The 17985-nt window shown below is 38.3% G+C and overlaps 1 protein-coding gene across 4 annotated transcripts in view; it reads left to right on the forward strand.

Annotated features, from left to right (window-relative positions):
* Positions 1–17985, forward strand: part of LOC136758489 (nuclear receptor subfamily 6 group A member 1-A) — a 175372-nt gene that overhangs the window by 54304 nt on the left and 103083 nt on the right. The gene's annotated exons all lie outside the window — the stretch shown is intronic.

Here is a 17985-nt window from a genome sequence, read left to right on the forward strand (position 1 = left end):
GCACTTCATTTCATGTTGTCCACAATTGTTCTCACTGAGATCTGTGTTATATGTATATATGGTAACTGAAACAATCCTTGTTATAATTAAAGCTTGTAACATTAAACACTCTGTTTAAAACATGTGTAAGAGGCTTGCCATTTTTCTAACTTTATTTAGCAATGCAGAGTAACACTAGTTCGGCTCAGTGGGCTGTCTGTACTCTTGGTTGTCTATCAATAGCAGGAGGAAGTGAACAAGGGTGTGGAGAAGTTTTTAAAGACCAAAGGGAGGCTCCTGTAGTTCTGGGCTGAATTTTTTATTTATGAAGAGTCGGATCTTTTTGCAAGGAATTTCACTTAATGCACCTTGGCTGATTTCTGAGTCAGAATCGTGCTCACGGAGTCTTTGCAGGTCATATGGAAGTGGGTCACAGTGTTCTGGGCAGGCAAGGGACTTGTCATTTTCAATAATTTCACTGTGTTTAATGACATTGTGGCACTTAAGCATTTTAAACAACAAGCCATTGTGTGTGACTAATGTATGTCACAGGGTACGTATACAGTCGACCAAGAGTAATGAATGAGTGTATTTTCTGGAACAATAGATTGCTACATTTAAACAAAATAATCTAAACACGACTCATTTTAAACAAAGGACATTCAACAAATGTATTTTTTAATCTTGCACCAGAAAAAATACCTATGTGTGAGTATATTACATGTGTGTTTATTACAAAGTCCATTTTGTTTGCACAACTACATTACTGACATAATTGTAAAGCAATATACAATCATGTTTAACTAATTAAGATTGTATTCTAAACTAGACCTAGTAACTGACCGTGAAATAATGCACCCAACAACCTTTTTTCTTCATCTACAGAATATGGTTCCTAATTTAGAAGAGACTAATTTTATATCATGAAGTGAAGAAGAAATAATTAGGAGGCAGAGCTTTGTGGTTCAACTTCAAAAAATGCCTTTATTGGTTCTTTGAATACATTCAAAAAGATTACAGCATATTTGTGCGATTGGGTTGAACAAAGCAAATCCATAGCAAGCACTGATAAAACTGCAGCAGTATTTCATTGGGTTTGAAAGAAAGGCTCGGATACAATCAAAGACACCAAGCTCTGCAGAGCTGTAGGTTAGTAAAAGGCATCAGGATTAATCCATGAAGGACCACATAAAGAAATGTTTTTTTTATCCCAACATTTACAGAATTATGTTTAATAAGGCATCAAGCCTCACTCACTCTTAATGCTAAGGAATGTAACCCCAGCTTTTATGTGGCAAATTATCCCTCTAAACCCTTCTCGCATTGTACACACAATTCAGTTTTCAAAATGGAAACTCCCTTTTCCTGTTTACCTGACTCTGTTTAAGCAAATACACAAGGTTGAACAGAAAATTATAAGGGTTAAAAGGGTAAGCCAAATCGTATGGTCGTTTTCAAGTGATTTGAACAGCAGCAGCCAACATTGTGAGGTACCGATGGGTATTTAATTCTGGAAATGTGGGTGTTGTCCCCCCCCTTTTCCTGTGCATTGACAGTGTAAGGACTGAACTGAGACTAATTGGAGATATCCAGCCACTTTTCAAATGAAACGCAGCTGTCTGAAACCTTTTTACAACTGTTACATTACATGCTTCCCGTGTCACGTGATCACACCAGGAACGTTCCTGACACCAGACCAGGCATTAACGGCCTGTTCAAACCGCCTGCTTTGCTTTAACTGCAGAATTAAAAAAGACTTCAGATACATATAGAGATCATATATTTGTAAATAGAAGCCTGAGTTGGGAAAGAACAATTGCGTATTCAAGAAGCACGTGTAGTACTGGTGAAATCTGTACAATGGCTTTTTCAACTGTGTTTGACTTGTGATAGACAAGTATACGTGCTTTGTAACGTGCCCCCAATCTATACAGGGATCACTATTTTATTTTCACCAGTGTAGAGTTTAGTATGTGGCCTAAGAGATGCATGGATTTTGTGAAAATTGAGTTAGTACACTGAATACGATACAGTGAGAACTGCAGACTTCCCAATACAAGCCATTGCTTCCATTATTGATGCACTTACCTTTCTTCATGCGACAACACATCATTCTATGCGGCTGCAACGCTAACATGCAAGAACTCGGACTGCGATTTTGTAAAGCGTTACCCATCCTGGAAAAAAATGGTTCTTGGTTCAGCTTGTTGGAAGTGTTCCATTGTTTCTCAGTTTGATGCTGGGAAAATACAAGGCTCTATTCCAGTCTTTTCAGTTTATGGCTTATAAAATATACATTTATAAGAGCTAATAATAACGATTAGGCTAATAAAAACAAATTGAACTCCAGAGTGGAGATAATCAGCTAAGGCATCTTTTTTTTTTTTCCAGACAAAAAATAAGAAGCAGCATCTCTGTGTACATAGATACGCCTACACATTCACTACCTTTGAGAACTCGTTAACCTATATTTATCCTTTTTTCTTTGGGGCAGTACATCAGTACACAAAATCTTTACTTTGAATTAAAATAACAGTTTCTCCTGTCAACTAAAAATACTTTAAAAGGTTTCTTCAGGTTTGCTTTTCCCGCCAAAACGTTTCTTCCTTACATTGTGGATAATGACTAGCAGACATTTGACATAAACAGCAGGCTATGTGCCGGCTCTTATACTCTGTTGTTTAATAGGAAAAGCAAATATATCGGGGAGGTAGTCGGCTAGTGGGAACTGTCTTTGTAAACTACTGTATTGTGCATCTTAATTGTAATGATAATTCTTTTTCTGTTTTTCATTTTCAGTGTCATTTTCTTGTATTTTTTTTCAATAATACAAGAAAAAAAATCTGTATTTCATTGAATATTTCCAAGCAAAGGGAATTAACTGGTAAATCAGGCTTTTACCGTGGATTCCCCATGGCAACCAGCTGTAACCAAATTATAGATGGGATTATTGCATCATGTCCCAAAAACACCACTGGACCATGAGTGCTTATACTGCCTGTGGTAGCCGGGTCTAACAGACACCAAGATGAACCACTTTCCCCCTGCATAGCTTTGACACATTTCTGAGATTCTCTGCCCTTGTTTTACAACTTTGTGTGGATTATAACAAGGAGAATAAAAAGATAATCCATTTTACACCGTGGAATCTGGACATTAACAAGATATGCAGTTTTTTTTTTTTTTTTTTTCTACTTCAAAATGTGTGAACCAAATGAATCTCTTAACAGAACATTGTGTTATCAGTTAAAAAACGATACAAGAGACGTATTGTACATTTCTTTCGATTTGTAAAGAATGCGTGTTCATTCCATTCCATACTTATGTTTTAGGATAAATGCAGGTCATTTTTTATTTTTATCTTCATGTTTTTGTTATTCACAGGTTGACTGACACGGCGCTGAAGTTTTAAAGCCTCGGGTCTTTTTTTACAAAAGAACTTGAGAAACTGCACTTCGATACAAAATTCCTGTAGCGCTACCAGCATACCAGATAAAAGTGGGCCGAATCAATAGCAGCGTGCGACTGTCTCCACATGTTCACAGCGCCTTTCATGTACAACTTGAATACTTGGCCTTATCACACATCACATTTATGTAGAGGCTGGTGCGCTCAATGAGTTTTCGTACAGAAACCGCAAGAGAGCATATTTCCAATATGCGTCCTAAATGATTTTAGCAGCCCCGAAAAAGTCAGCTTTCATCCCCACTTTCCGATGGCAGCGCAGCACATGTTAGACATGGCCTTGCTAACTATCCCACCCATGTGCTTTTCTAATTAACGCTGCCTAATTTATATAGCGTGGCTTCTGGATGGAAAAAAACATATTATGAAGGACATTTCAGTGGTAAGAGCAAGCTGTTAGAATGTGATCTTAAAGTGGCCAATAGATCAGACTTCTCTTCTTTAACAAAAAGAGAAATATAAAATGCATTTATGCTCTGCAGTAGAGAAGTAGGCTGTTTCATCTCATTTCCACATAATTTTTTTCACCGATGCATGGTGGCACCATTTTGTAAATACACAGAACTGAGACCCAAATTATGAGTGGTCAGATGTTTTTGCAGTTTTTTACCACTGAATCTTGTTCTCATTTTTCCATTGTTCAGGTTTTTTATAACGTTTGTTTACATCTGTGTAATGTGCGCTTATCTTTCAAATTTTTCTCATGGAAACAATCGAATCCTGCACTTTTCGAATCAGATGCCAACAATTCACCGTATCATTCTTCCTCCCGTCTATTGTGTAGATTGGTTTCATAACTTAAAAAAGTATTAAATCTGGAGAAGTATTAAATCAAAGTTTACTTCCATAGCACAGTGGGAACAGAAGCCATTACCCAGTTGGTTTTCCTATCCTGAGCGCAGACTGTGACCGGAAATTTTATACTGTAAGTGTTTGCATGTGTGTGTTCGTTCCCAGCCACGTCTCAGACGCACCACTGCAACACAGACCTCTCCACAGATGCACACTTCCACTACCTGATCACTATAACCCCACTGTGTGTGTGTGTGTGCGTGCTTTTTATTTTAATTTTAATAAGAGTTCTCGGTTCAGTACTTGAAATGTCTTTTAGATATTATACATTATGTATATATTACACACCTAGTAAACATTGTATATTTTCTTTCTGCTTTTGTTCACTGTCTAATCACTTGCTCTATTTAATTGTGTTCTGGGTTTGTTTACTTCAACTTTTACCTGTAGCTTGTTTATATGCTGAACTTTACTTTTACGCAGCCTGTTTTGAATGTTTTTTGCTCATCTCCTTTCGGAATGTTTTCAGAGTGTTGTCTTCTCTGTTTTGTAAAACCACAAGAATAGTGTTCGACCAGAGAGAAACCACAGAACAGAATAAGAGACCTGGAAAAAGTGCAGTTGAGAGGGCTAGTGTTTGCCCTTGGCTTCTCGAAATCTACAGTGTCTGTTTGTCACTCAGTGGCCTTCTGTGCTCTTTTTTCTGGCTGCTTTGAGGACACAGAAGAGAGCAGTGGCCTAGCTCTGTTTATGACCATCACACAGAGCAGACTCTATTGCCAAACAGGGCCGGGTTCCAAAACAGTGGCCTGACTGGCAGCACCATGAGGGAACCACACACGGCAGATCATTCTGGCTCGGAGGACCTCGAATGCCCTCAGTGTGGCCCTGTGTGGCAGCCTGGTGCCAAACTCTGCTACCCAGTGCAGCAGAAACAGAGATAAAGTGAATACTATTAGATTAGAGCTTCCTCAAGTGAGATTGAGGTCTGCAGTAAATGTGATTTGCCCCAGAGGAAAGAATCATAGAAAGTATTAAGTGCAATAATGTATAGACTGTCAGGCTTCATGCCCAGGCTTTGAGGCTGCTCATCTAAGATGTACTTTAATTGCAGTTTCCTGCTTATGATGTGATGGCAGTTGGAGTAGCTCTTCAATAGGCTTGATATTGTAGATATTTTGCCTTCACGCTCTCTGGGCAGTTTCGGAGGCGCCCCGACCACAACTACTGGTTAATCACAGTCTCCGTTTGAAAGTATGGCTGTAACCTGCCTCCTGCTGTTGTGCATAGAGATGGCCTTTTCTGTGGCAGTTATGTGGGCCTGGCAGGTTGGTACCTGCAGGGGTTCTCCACGTCACAGTTCCTGCTTTTAAAAGAAGTGTTGGGCACAGTCCATTCTTCATCCTTGGTTATTCCCAGTCTGCTAGGGTACACTGGGTTGATTTTCAAACCTCGGTTCCCTTGGAAAACTAGCTATCGGAGTGACAGGCGTCCAGCTGGGTGACAGCAGTTAAAATCTGAACTGAGGTGTTAATGGCTATTTTTCCCCTTCAGGGAACTGGGGATGTGAAACAAACCAATCATTCTGCGTTTACTGGAACTAGTAATGCAGCAATACAGGAAGTGCAATGTTCAGTAAATTAATCTTGCATCTTACTTACTACACAATTTTCCTAAAGAAGCATTTTGGTGTTTCAGATTCAGGTTGTCAGAAAACCCTCTAAAGCTTTTGTTGTATAATCTGTGGGTGTCTAAAGATTGTGTACGAGTCCATACCTCCCAACATAGAGAGAAACCACTTAAGAGCTGCAGAGTAATTGATTTCACATGGTAGCAAGTATTCCCATTAAAAATCAACATATTGCATTTTGTGCTGTATATATTTATTTATTTAATTGGTTGCAGTGGTTGACAAAAAATATACTCTGTTCCGTTTGAGTTCATGTTAGGAGTATAAGCAGTTTTAAAATTGTTATCAAGCACCCCACCCATGATTATTTTACCAGCTCAAATTTCTACATTTTTTCATCATTTTTTTTTCTCTCTTTTCAAACCAAAACCTTTAATAATCTCCCATAGACACTGAATCATTCCCAGCTGTGTAAAGACAGCTCCAGTTGTTTGAACCAACTGTGTTAATAACCAGCACAGGAATTTGCACACAAAAAACATGCACTATCATTTCTGGGGAATTTATTGCATTTATTGTCGTATGGTTGTTTCTGTAGCAGCTGTAAAACCAGTTCCAAAACTGAGACATGTTCAGATAAATTTACAAGGCTGAAAACATATGAATGCATTCCCACACATCAAGCGTATCGGGTTTTAAATTTGCTGAATGATCCTGCCATTACTTTGATATGTTGTACAGCATCAGTGAAACCTTCTGCACACTGCAGTTTGGCACAGGGGTCTATTTTTCCATGACAAAAATTTTAATGAAAACAGGTGTTCTAAGAGAGGAAAAAAAAAAGTCCTCAGGTCTTTTCTGTAAAAAATATTTTCTTAAAAGGGTTTCAGCCGGGCTTGAAACAGGGTGGAAGAGGCACATAATTTAAATCATAAATTATATGCTTTTTTAAAGGAGAAACAGGTCTGAATTTCCCATCTTGGATTTAAAATGAGACCCTGTTTTATGAATTGTTGCATATAACGACTCACCTTTTGTGGCATACCACAGGGCTATATTCATCCATTTATACATCTAAAGCCCACCAAGAAGTGCTTTTAAATGCAAACTCTTATTTAACCCCCTGGATTTAAAGTCGTTCTTCAGCTGTGAATTTATAAGGAGGGATGGAGCATGCTTGGGATTTGTCAGAAGGGCATTTTGTTCTGTAAATGGATCATCTGATCAATATGAATGGTTATGAAGAAGTGAAGGGCTGTGTTTGGCGTGGACTGTGCTCAGCTTTTAAGGGTACAGTAAAGGAGAAGCTCAAAAAGTGTGATTAATGTAAATACCTATTTTTTTGGGGATGTTACCAATTGGTTTAATTCTGAGGAAAATATGATGAATTCTATGCCTTTAATATTCTCATGGTCTCAGAAAGCCAATTACTGTGCATCTGCCGTCACATTTTTGCAAATCAAACTGAGGAAATAACATTTCATAAATTACTTATGCTTCCATGATACTGAGCAATTTTCCTGATTAAATTCTACGTCAGTTGTTGTAGTAGCTTTATTGTATTGTTTATATAGTTATGTAAAGTTCACCATTGATACAATTTGTATTATCAACCAATAATCCAGTGTAAAGTGTATTAATATGAGTTACATGTTTTCTGTTAGGATGCCATATTGTCAGTAGTGTAAATGGGAGAATTATTTTCTGTTTTTCAGAATCAATGAGGCTCGAAATGTTATTATGTCTAGGCTGACAATAGTCTAAATTCAACAGGGAATGAGTGAAATCAAGGGCTTCCAAGGGTGGCCAACTGTAAGACTCTAGGGCCACAGGATCATGTGGTCATGATTTAAATTGAGCTTTTCTTTAAGTAATCAGACTTTAAAGCATTTGCTTTATTGGAGCATTTTTTCCACCACCCCCTAACTACTGCTATAAAATCTGGCGGACATCAACTCTTAAATCACAAATTCAGCAAAGTTAACGGTAAAGCTTCTCTTCGCTTTAATTTATAAACGGCGTCTTAGAGTCGAGAGGTACCTTGATTGGAGCTGAAAGAGAAGTGCTTGCTTATTTAGGAACCACGTCGGTGTTGTTGCTGTGATTTGTACACATCTTCCGTATCTCTGAGAGCGCAGTGTTCTCGGTTGCTGAGGCCTGTGATTGATGCGCCTTGAAAGAGCTCGGGGTTGTTGGACCGCAGTTTGCATTCATTGATCAGCGAGTTGTTTTCATGTAAAACCCACCGACAGCAATGAATGTTTATTGCAGCCATTATTGTTTTGCTCGTAACTTAAAACAATGGTGTTCTGCTCTTCAGGAATTCATGTGACTTTGTGAGTTAGTTTCTCCGGTTCATGTCAGTTTTGGCACCAGGGAAGCATTGTTGTGAAATCTTACAAAATAAAAACTTTGTGTTTCTCAGTTTTTCTCTATTCATCTCTTTGTCTCTTATTTGTTGACAGTGTTTTTTTTTTTTAATTATCTTGCAAAATGTATAGTTAAGTTAGACTAATAGTGTTCATTTGACAGCATTTGTTTTTCTGCACTTGTTTTTACAATGCGCAGATGCCACATCCTGCCTGATGAGAATAACTCTGATTTAGTTAAGTCCTCCAGGCCTCAATTGCACTTCCACAGACCGGGAACGCCTTGTGGAAGAAGAAAAAAACAGCACTAAAAAAATAAAAATAAAAATGGCTAGACACCAGTATTGGAACAAAAGTATATCTCATCAGTCTCTTCTGACATGCAGATTGCACTGTTGGAGGAAGATGGAATAGATTTGGCCGAAGTAGGTAGACAATTATATAATGTCAAAAACACCCACTTATTCAGAGAAAATGCTGGAACTCAACCCTTTTGATATCAAAGATGACTTTCTAAGTATATAAACATGAAACAAATAGTAGAATGATAGATTCTGATTCTATCCAACTGTTTTGTTGACAGCTGGGTGGGGTGTTGGGAGTGGTGCACCTCAAGGTACAGTCAACGGTCGATGGTTTCTGTCAGAAGCTCAAACTCACCGACAGCGTTGAATGTTCACTGAGGCCACCTGAACAGTATTCCTGTATTCAGCTGTGCATCCGCCCCTCCACAGCCCGTTCTCAGGTCAAATCAGTGTTCCTACATAGCTGAGCCAGCAAATGTTTTCAAAGGTCTGAAGCTCTGACTGCTGCACAAAGTACTGTTTAACCATGAGGTGCAAGCATGTGAAATGAATCGCATTTTCACATAGATTGATCACTTTCATGTGCAAAGGTTCGCATATCATAATGTTTTTCCCGCTAGTATGGTAATTCAGCACTCCCGGCTGTTGTAGTTATTTTCATTTCTAATTCTGAATGACTTGGATATATTGCACACAATTATAAGGTACATTACATAGATCAAATGGTTCTGCTTTGTTTCTGGTTGAGTCGGCTGTACAGATTTGTTTAATGAAATGTGACTGAATGGCAATAATTGCTGTAGTAGCAGTGCTTGTTATGCACACATTTCGGCAGATTGTTTAAAGGGCTGTGCTTTCCTGTCATGTCTCTCACCTTCCATGGCGGAGATCCGGCGTCCCTGTATGTGGTCTCCAATTAGCGGCTCGCTTCAGCGCTTTGTTTCTGAGGAATCCGCTGCACACTGAAAATAAATAAATAAATACATTAACAGCTGAATGTAAAACGATACTTTCAGTGGATTTGTTTCCTGTAAATGACCTAATCATCCTCTTTTCTGGATCTTTTAAATTGAGTTTATAGTGTATGAAATGTGTGGATGTATGTATACATGTCCCTTTCCTTTTAATGGACTAGCTACTAATGTGTATATATAATATATGTGAGTTATTTTTTTCTTTATTTGTGCAAGTTCCAGTGTTTAGTATTCAAAAGACCTCAACCAGTAATCCCTGATTTAACACGCAAGTCAGTTCATGGCACTCTGAGTGTAACTTTAGCGTATTAAGCTCCTAAATATTTTGTTAACAATCCCCCTACAGATATTTTTCACTGGAAATAGTTTGTGAGTCAGTGGTACACAATAAAGGATTTCTCCAAATGTCAGCAAACACCGTTGTAATGACAGCTGCTCATTAAAGTGCTGCTGCTGTCTCTCATTTGGTTATAAAGGCTGTTCATACATGACTACTCCAGAATAATGCATACATAAACAAACACAAATAATTGTAATTCTGCATTCTTAAGGGATGGTATGAAATTAATGTACTGCTGCAGAAAAAGAGGTATTACAAAGTCCACCCACAACAATCCATGTGGATTGATAACTCGGGGAAGAAAGCTACACTAAGCTAGTTAAAAGTATTTATCTTAGCCATTGCATATTGGAAGCTGTTGATGGTCATTTTGAAATATTCCTTACAAAAAACAATACATATTCCATTGATAGAGCCCCACCATTTCACTGGGATGTGGTGACCTTGGTGCAGTATGTTTGAAATCTAAAAATTGGAGAATACCAGACTGCTGTAGCTGTGAATTATTGAGCAGATTTTGCATCAGCTGTGTTGACAGCGCCGAGACGACCCACAGCGGGAATTCTGTTTATGAAGACCGTTTGCATCCAAGCATATTAAACTATATATAGCAGGGATGAATTCGACATGGCTCAGTTCTTAAAATATGAAACTCAACATTTCAGTTAGTGGTAAAGACAGTGAAAACAGCACACTTGTATTTTGTACTCAAGAAGCAATTCGACTGAAATATTTGTATTCTTGCTTTTCTAAGTAGCTCTAGCCAGGGGTGGAACCATACAAACACAGAATTATAGTTTGAGAACAAAAATAAAGCGCATTTCTGCTCACACGGCTGCTTCGAGAAGCCGAGGCTGATGTGCATATTCTTTTTAATTTGTAGTGTAAAATGTACATTTTGAAAGTATATTATATTTTGTAAGTTGTTGTGGTTTCTTTTATTTTGTATTTCTATAGCAGTAGCTGTTCTGTTTTGCGGCTGATTCATGGCGGGGTGTAGTTTGCCAGGGATATAAATTACACAGATAATCAATTAAACTGCTTCAGTAAAAGATCCTATAGCTGTAGACTGCGCCATACCAAGACAATCAATTCACAGCACAGATAAACCCTATATCAGAAATGCAAAAAAAAAAAAAAAACGTATGCGCTCCACTGCTCCTTTTGAATCCAGTAAATGTCTTATATTCACGCGAAAAAGCACAAATAAAAGACAATATGATGGCAAACCATCTGAAATGCCGGAGCTGTTTGCCATGGTAAAATGATCTCATTATTGTGATTAGAAACAGCTCATCATTACAGTGCGATGGGAGATCCAGCGCCATTGTTTCTGAAATGATCTGTAGAAAATCAGTTCAGTAAACATGTCTAAAATATAATCAGTGTGTGTTATAGTCACTCAAGGAGGTTTCTGCTAACAGTATTGTACTGTAAGTCTAGAAATTTTCCATTAGAAATACAAAATAGACCTGGAATACATTTTGGTGATATTTGTCATAACAATGAGTGGAAGATATGAAACCCTCCTTAGGTTTCTTAATGTATCCTCAAGGGTCTTTCACAGATAAGACGGTGTTAAATGCAGAAAGGCTCTTTGTAGAGAACATGATTTGTTTAGTGTAGATAGTCTATATGCACATTTACTAGTCTTAATTTCTAATATTGTGACTCCCATGAAAAGATGAGACACAAATATATTAGTAAGTATAAAAACTGTTTTGCAATATGAATGTATTTGTCAGTGTGATCAAACACTATGTATTGTACAGTTCCTCATTACTTGAATCCCTTTTCCTAATAGCCTGTATTATTTTCAAACTGTGCTCATGCAATGGGGAAAAAAATACTATCTAATTAATTAGGGCCATGCCATACATCTAATTTATTTAATGAAGGAAATGTATAATGTGTGGTGATTTTCTTTTTTTCTGCAACTGATCACAAACAAAAGCAGAATTGTTATGTGGTGAAAATGAACGATGGGGCTCTTTAACTCGCCAGACCTCTGGCTCTTGCAGTGTAAGCAGCTATCCTTCTTTTTAAACCAAAGAAGTCCTGCTTTTCAAGATCCTTTTGTGATGATGTGTAACCTGGCAGTCTGTAAATGAAATGAGTTTCTTTAGCAGGGGCTTTCCCCCCCCCCTGGCACTTTTCTTGACCCGATGCCTAGCCCAAACACGATTTCCAGTCTTGGATGGGTTTTTGTTTATGTGCTTTTAGTTTGTTCATTTTTTAAACTAACTACGCGCCACCCATACACATGAGGTTAAGGAAGAACAATTAAATAAAACTTAGGTTTCCAGTTTGGCTCTTCTTGCAAGGTGACTCACATGACAACCATAGTGGCAGACGTACTACAGTCAAATCAAATGATATTAAAAACCCTGCCACTAAAATAATCTGTCAGAACTGCCATTGCATTGTATGGTACTAATTATTGGTATTAATTACAGATTAGCATATGAGGTTGCTTTGATAACATAAACTGGATAATACAATCTAAACTGGATAGGTACACATCGCAATCCTGTTAAATAATTAATCCCTGTTAATAAACTCCAATACTTCTAGATTTCTTAGTTTAATTATGCTGGGTTTTGTATTAGACTGTCCATATTGAATTCTGTGAATTGTTTGTACAGTGCTCTCACATTTCTGACACTAGAAAGCACTTAACCAAATTAAATATATGAACACATTGCTTGATTTTTCATTATTTTGTTTTCTTCTATTTTCAGCATTCAGTTTGGTCAGCCTGCAAAACATTTGGCATGTATAAGCAACCAATCTACTATACTATTTGTCTGTTAGGCTGTACGTAAAGTATGCATTTGATTGTTCTCCTTTTGTAATAGGCTTGGTAGAGATTAGCACCACCCTGCTACACCTTTTCTTTATTTTTTATTTATATTAATAATTAAGTTTGATTTATTTTCTTCTTGTTACATTAATAAACAAGGGGTGGGGGGGTCCGTCTGATTTTAAGGAAAAGCTTTCTAGAACAAATTCCTTTCTTCTCACTGAAAACTGCAACTACACCAATTGTGTATAATGGCCGGTAATTCGATGAAAGGAGTGTACACACTCTCGCGGTACGAAAAGTAACTTGACACACTAACATAGGCAAGATGCCATCGAGCTTGAAATACTTGAGCACAAATATGCTAACAGATGTTCCGGCTAGCGGGCCTACTGAAAATCAGAGACTATCAGGCGACCATAATGCTCCGAGACATGGCGTGGTAGCAAGGCCAGGCACTGTGTATACCTGCTGCATGTCTGTGGAACCATAAACATTAGATAACGTCACACAGTGAGATAAAATTCCAGTTGAAGGAAAAAGCAAAGGCATTACCTGACATGGATCCTTTCTTTGTACCTCAACCAAGATTTCCATTGTGTGAGTTGTCACATGTAGCTCACAAATCGCTTCATATGCTTAAGGCTTGCAACCATTTTGTACATTGGCATGTGGCTCTTCAGCAGGGATAATTATAGGCTGCAAGACTTCTGCTTTCCTGGAGATAAATACGCCAGAAAACGAACAGCTCCACAAACTCTATTTTCAGCCGTGTATTATGGAAATATTTTGGCAAGGTTTATGAAAAAAGGGAGGGCAGCGGGGAAGAGGGGTGCTTTCATCCATGCGATAATGGTACTAAAGACAGAAGTGAAAAGCACTTCTGAAAAGCCGTCATCACGAAGAAGCATCAGAGAGGCAAGGCAATCATGCAAAAAGAGAAGAAGAAGAAGAAGAAGAAAGAAAGAAAAAAGGGAACAACAACCTGTCCTTTGCTTCCTTGGCTTTGACAGCAGTGAAATGAAACCGCCGTTTGACTACACAGGACACCTTAAGAAAGCAGAAATTCCCTCGCTGAAGTACGCAGGCTTCCGGCCAGCTACGCACAGGGTTCCCACAGAGCCCTGAGTTATGATCTGCGAGTTTGTACGAGTGCACGGAGGCACTGCCAAGGTTCAGGGTGTCTTATTTCAACACCATCTGCCTGCCAAAGTTCACAGTTAAATCCAGCGCTCCTTCCAGAGAGCCGCTGAGGAAGGTGCATTCGGATTAGCCATTAAAGAGGGAGAGTAACTCATTTCGCCGAGGGCAGCTGAGGACCCCTATACTGGGAACCACAGGCAGAAAGGGCGGGAGAAGGCAGTGTGTTCCTCATTTAATTCCCACCTCTTTTATTGCTATATCACTTGAGCCCTTGTGTTTGACTACGCATATGGGAACTGTGCCTTTCCAATAACAGCCGGCATCCATCAAGAGCCACACCTGACCTGCATCACTACGAACTCCCGCCTAAACCACAGCGCCTCATGCACAATCACAAGTGCAATCCCTGGCAAAGCTTTAGGAGGGTGTAAATCTTTAAAACGCTGCTAATTTGAACATGTGTTGTACCTATACATTCTAATAGGTGCTGCTATATCTCTTAATAGGTTATAAGGTCCAGTTAAATCCACTGGTTCCAACTTTGATTTTCACAATGGATGGTTGATATTTGAATACAATGTTACACCTGTCCACTATTCTCTTTTGAATATCAGGCACACAGATTGAGTTGCCCTGACTATAAAGGACAGCATTGTTTTAGAAATGTATCTTCTGGAAATGGACTGAACGCTTTTTTGATCTCCGATACTCCCTCAATCGTGTTGAGCCTCTGCTGCGGAGGTCACACTTATCAGACGCCCCGAATTTCCCTCAAAGCTGCGTATTGTTTGCTGCTGTTGAAGCTAAATCCTTCAGGATCTTCTAATTCCCTGATTCATGTAGCATGACTTCCCACTTTCCTCTCATCAAAGCCCAAGAGAAGAGTTAAATTCACACGAGGTTGTAGTTGTGCAGTTTTGTAGGTCAAGCGCATTAAAATGGAATTCAAAAATAATTTACTGAAATATAGTACTGCTTAATTTTTACATCAAATCCAACTGTCAGTTGTTTTCACTTCCTATAATATAGAAAAGTTTATTTAATATTAAAAAGGTATGTATTTAAACATTTTAGTAATAATCATGTATTATTTATAACAAATATGAATGTGGCCTGTATGTGCACAGATTTCGTATTTAGCCAACAGTAGTCTGGACATTTCTACATTTTCTCTCAAAATAATGAAAATAACATTAATTGAGTGAGTCTTGAAACTGTAACATAATATTAAGTAATATTTTCAACTGTGTGGCAATTTAGGTGTAAAACCATTTCCTTTCACAGATATGTTTGTATAGTCTACCCAAAGCTTGTAATTGGAGAGCTAAACCTTTGGACATCTTCATCAGCAGACAGCAGTACATTAATGGATTCAAAAAAGTTTAATCATTCCAGTAATCTTTCACAGCCAAATAATATGCACTTTTTACAACAGTGTGTTCATATTAAGGCATCTTTTATTTATTGTCTTCTAATTGCACACAAAGAGTTATTTAGGGTACCTCATCAATGATTCATGAAATACACCACTGAGGCAAATTTTCAGATGCGTGGAAAATTCACAGAAGCTTCCTTTCCATTCCACGACAGAGAGGCGTAATCCCTCTTCTGTCTTTCACATTGTAGGCAAGATCCACCGTCAACAACCGGATAAAAGATTGATTGCTGTTAAAATAATTCCTCAAACATACCATGCTTCAGTTGGCATTCAAAAAAGGTTTCAGAATTTAGTTCCATATCCTAAACTAAAAACCTTTTTTTTTTTTTTTTGCCACGAGAATAGGGAATTGAAAGAGAAGTCCCCCCAACAAAAAGGTTAAAAAAATATTTCCACGAGGTCTTTCAGATCAAACAAAAGGTTACACAACACTTGTTTATGATTTGCTTAATCCACTCGTTTAATCTCTTCAGTAGACACCGTGCAGTCATCGCATTTCATTCAAGGGGATTATCATTTTTTCTCTCTCTTTCTCTCTCACTCTCTCTCTCCTCTCTGCGAGTGTTTGGGCTCAGTGCTTTTGATTATAATAATCTTAATAAATAAACCATAAAGTAGCGAGTCATCACAGACCCCCTGCTGAGAGAGCAGTTGGGGGGTTAGACAGCGAAGGAGAGCTAATAGAAAATTGCAGGGTAGAAATTTGCACAGACGCTTGCGAAAATGACATTTCCTGTATTTTTCTTATCTCCTCAAAACAGTGGGAAGGCTTGGTATGCTAATGGACTGAAGTTGGGTTGACCTTTTGTATGTGGAGGTGCTGGGCTGGCTGGCATCCTATACCACAACCCCCCCCCCCCCCCCATCTAAGGCCAGAGTCTGAATTCTTGTACTTGTTTTGCGACCGTACGAAAGACATCTTCGGAAATGGAAGGAGAGGCAGTTGTCTAGCGGGGGGGTTGTTGGCTTGGGGCAGGAAGGGGGGGTGGGGGTTGTGGTGGCATTGTCCCTCCAGCTCTCCTGCTCTCCTGCTCTCCAACTGTAAATTCAAATGATAGCCACTGACCCAGAAGTAGGTCTGCAGCAAAACTGGCTGCAGGGAAGTTAGTAGCTACATCACTCTTGGTAAAAGTCAAAGAATGCAGTGATGTCCAAAGCGCTGTCCGTCACAGTCAGTTCAGCCACAGAAGGAATGCTTTCGTACAGAGACGCATTCTTGAATCACCGCCTGGTTCATTTTAACAAACCGGACCACTTAATTACAAACGACGACTCTTGAGACAGTAGGCACACTATTTCGATATTTTAATCCCAAAATTAATCGGCATAAGAGGGAACTGTGCTTACATTTTTACATATCCTGCTGTCTTCTAAATAAGACATTGTTTGGGATTTTGCAAATGGATGCCCTGCCAAAATCAGAAATAATCGTAGCATAGGAAGCTCTCAATACACCAAGTCCCTCTATTTATTTATCTTAATTTTGTATTTTGTCTTGTTAAACTACCTGCACAATAATTCAGATTCAATGCAGCACAGAGATTGCACTACCTTATACAGGAACTGTATGTTCTTGCCTGAAAAGAATAAAATAAACAAACAAAAAGAACTGTAAAGCAAAGTTCAGTCTGGATTGCAGACAATTGATAAAGAGAGGTCAGACTGCAAATACAGATTTAACCCATAATGCCTCTGCAGCTTGCTCTGTGCCTGGATAAGACTGATTTATAGATGTGGAAAAACTGCAGGCAAATGAATTCATGTTTTCTTCAGATTTTGTAAGAGCAGTTAAACCTTTCTGGATTAACAGATTTTCTAATCTGACAGGTTGAACATTGCAATAGCTTGCACTGGTTTATATATAGACACATACACACACATACATATATAGAGAGATATATAGGTCTACATATAGATGTGTGTGTGTATATATATAGATAGATAGATAGATAGATACTAAACAACAACAAAAAATAGTGGTTTCTTTCTGTCATTTGGGGAAAGTGGGCATATGGTTTCTTACTTAGAATGCCACAGAAAGACTTTCAACTGTATATTTTAGTAAATGTATGATTTATCTTCTGCTAATCCATTGCAATTGGAGAGCTTTATTCCAGACACTTATCTGTCGTTGAGGCTGTTGTTAATTCAATAGCTCATAATTAACTGCAGCCCTCCATTTGATAGCTAAGTCTCAGAGTCGGGCGATGTACGACTTTCAAAAGATTAAGCGACTCCTTTCCTTGAAATTTTTAAAGTCTCATGCTAAACGATACCTTTAAATTAAATCTGTTCACCATTAATGGCATGAGATACTTACCTTCTCGGAGAAAATTCAAACCCAATTGATATATGGTACAACTACAGCCTTTTAAAAATTATAAACTGGTATGTATTTGTGTCTGGAGAAATGTAATAAACTAGATATTTGACTTCAACAATGTTTTGTCCTTTTGTTATCATTGAGCATGGCTAAAAATCCTAATTTGATTCAATTTTAAAATGAATGCAATACATCTCTGTACCTCCCAGCTCTTTGTTTCAGCATTCAGATGCAAGTTAGAATTAATGTAATTCATGTCAACAACATCTAAGTCTTCAGATAGTCTTTATTGGAAGTCTTAGGGAGTGCAGCGATCGGAGAGTTGGCCCTCCCCGAAATGCGTACGGATTTAAAAAGTGCTTTCAGCTGATGTAGCATCAGATTGTTAATATAATAGCAAATGACGAGCCCATCAAAAAAATGT

The sequence above is a fragment of the Amia ocellicauda genome, chromosome 9, assembly GCF_036373705.1.
Source record: "Amia ocellicauda isolate fAmiCal2 chromosome 9, fAmiCal2.hap1, whole genome shotgun sequence".
Classification (NCBI taxonomy): domain Eukaryota; kingdom Metazoa; phylum Chordata; class Actinopteri; order Amiiformes; family Amiidae; genus Amia; species Amia ocellicauda.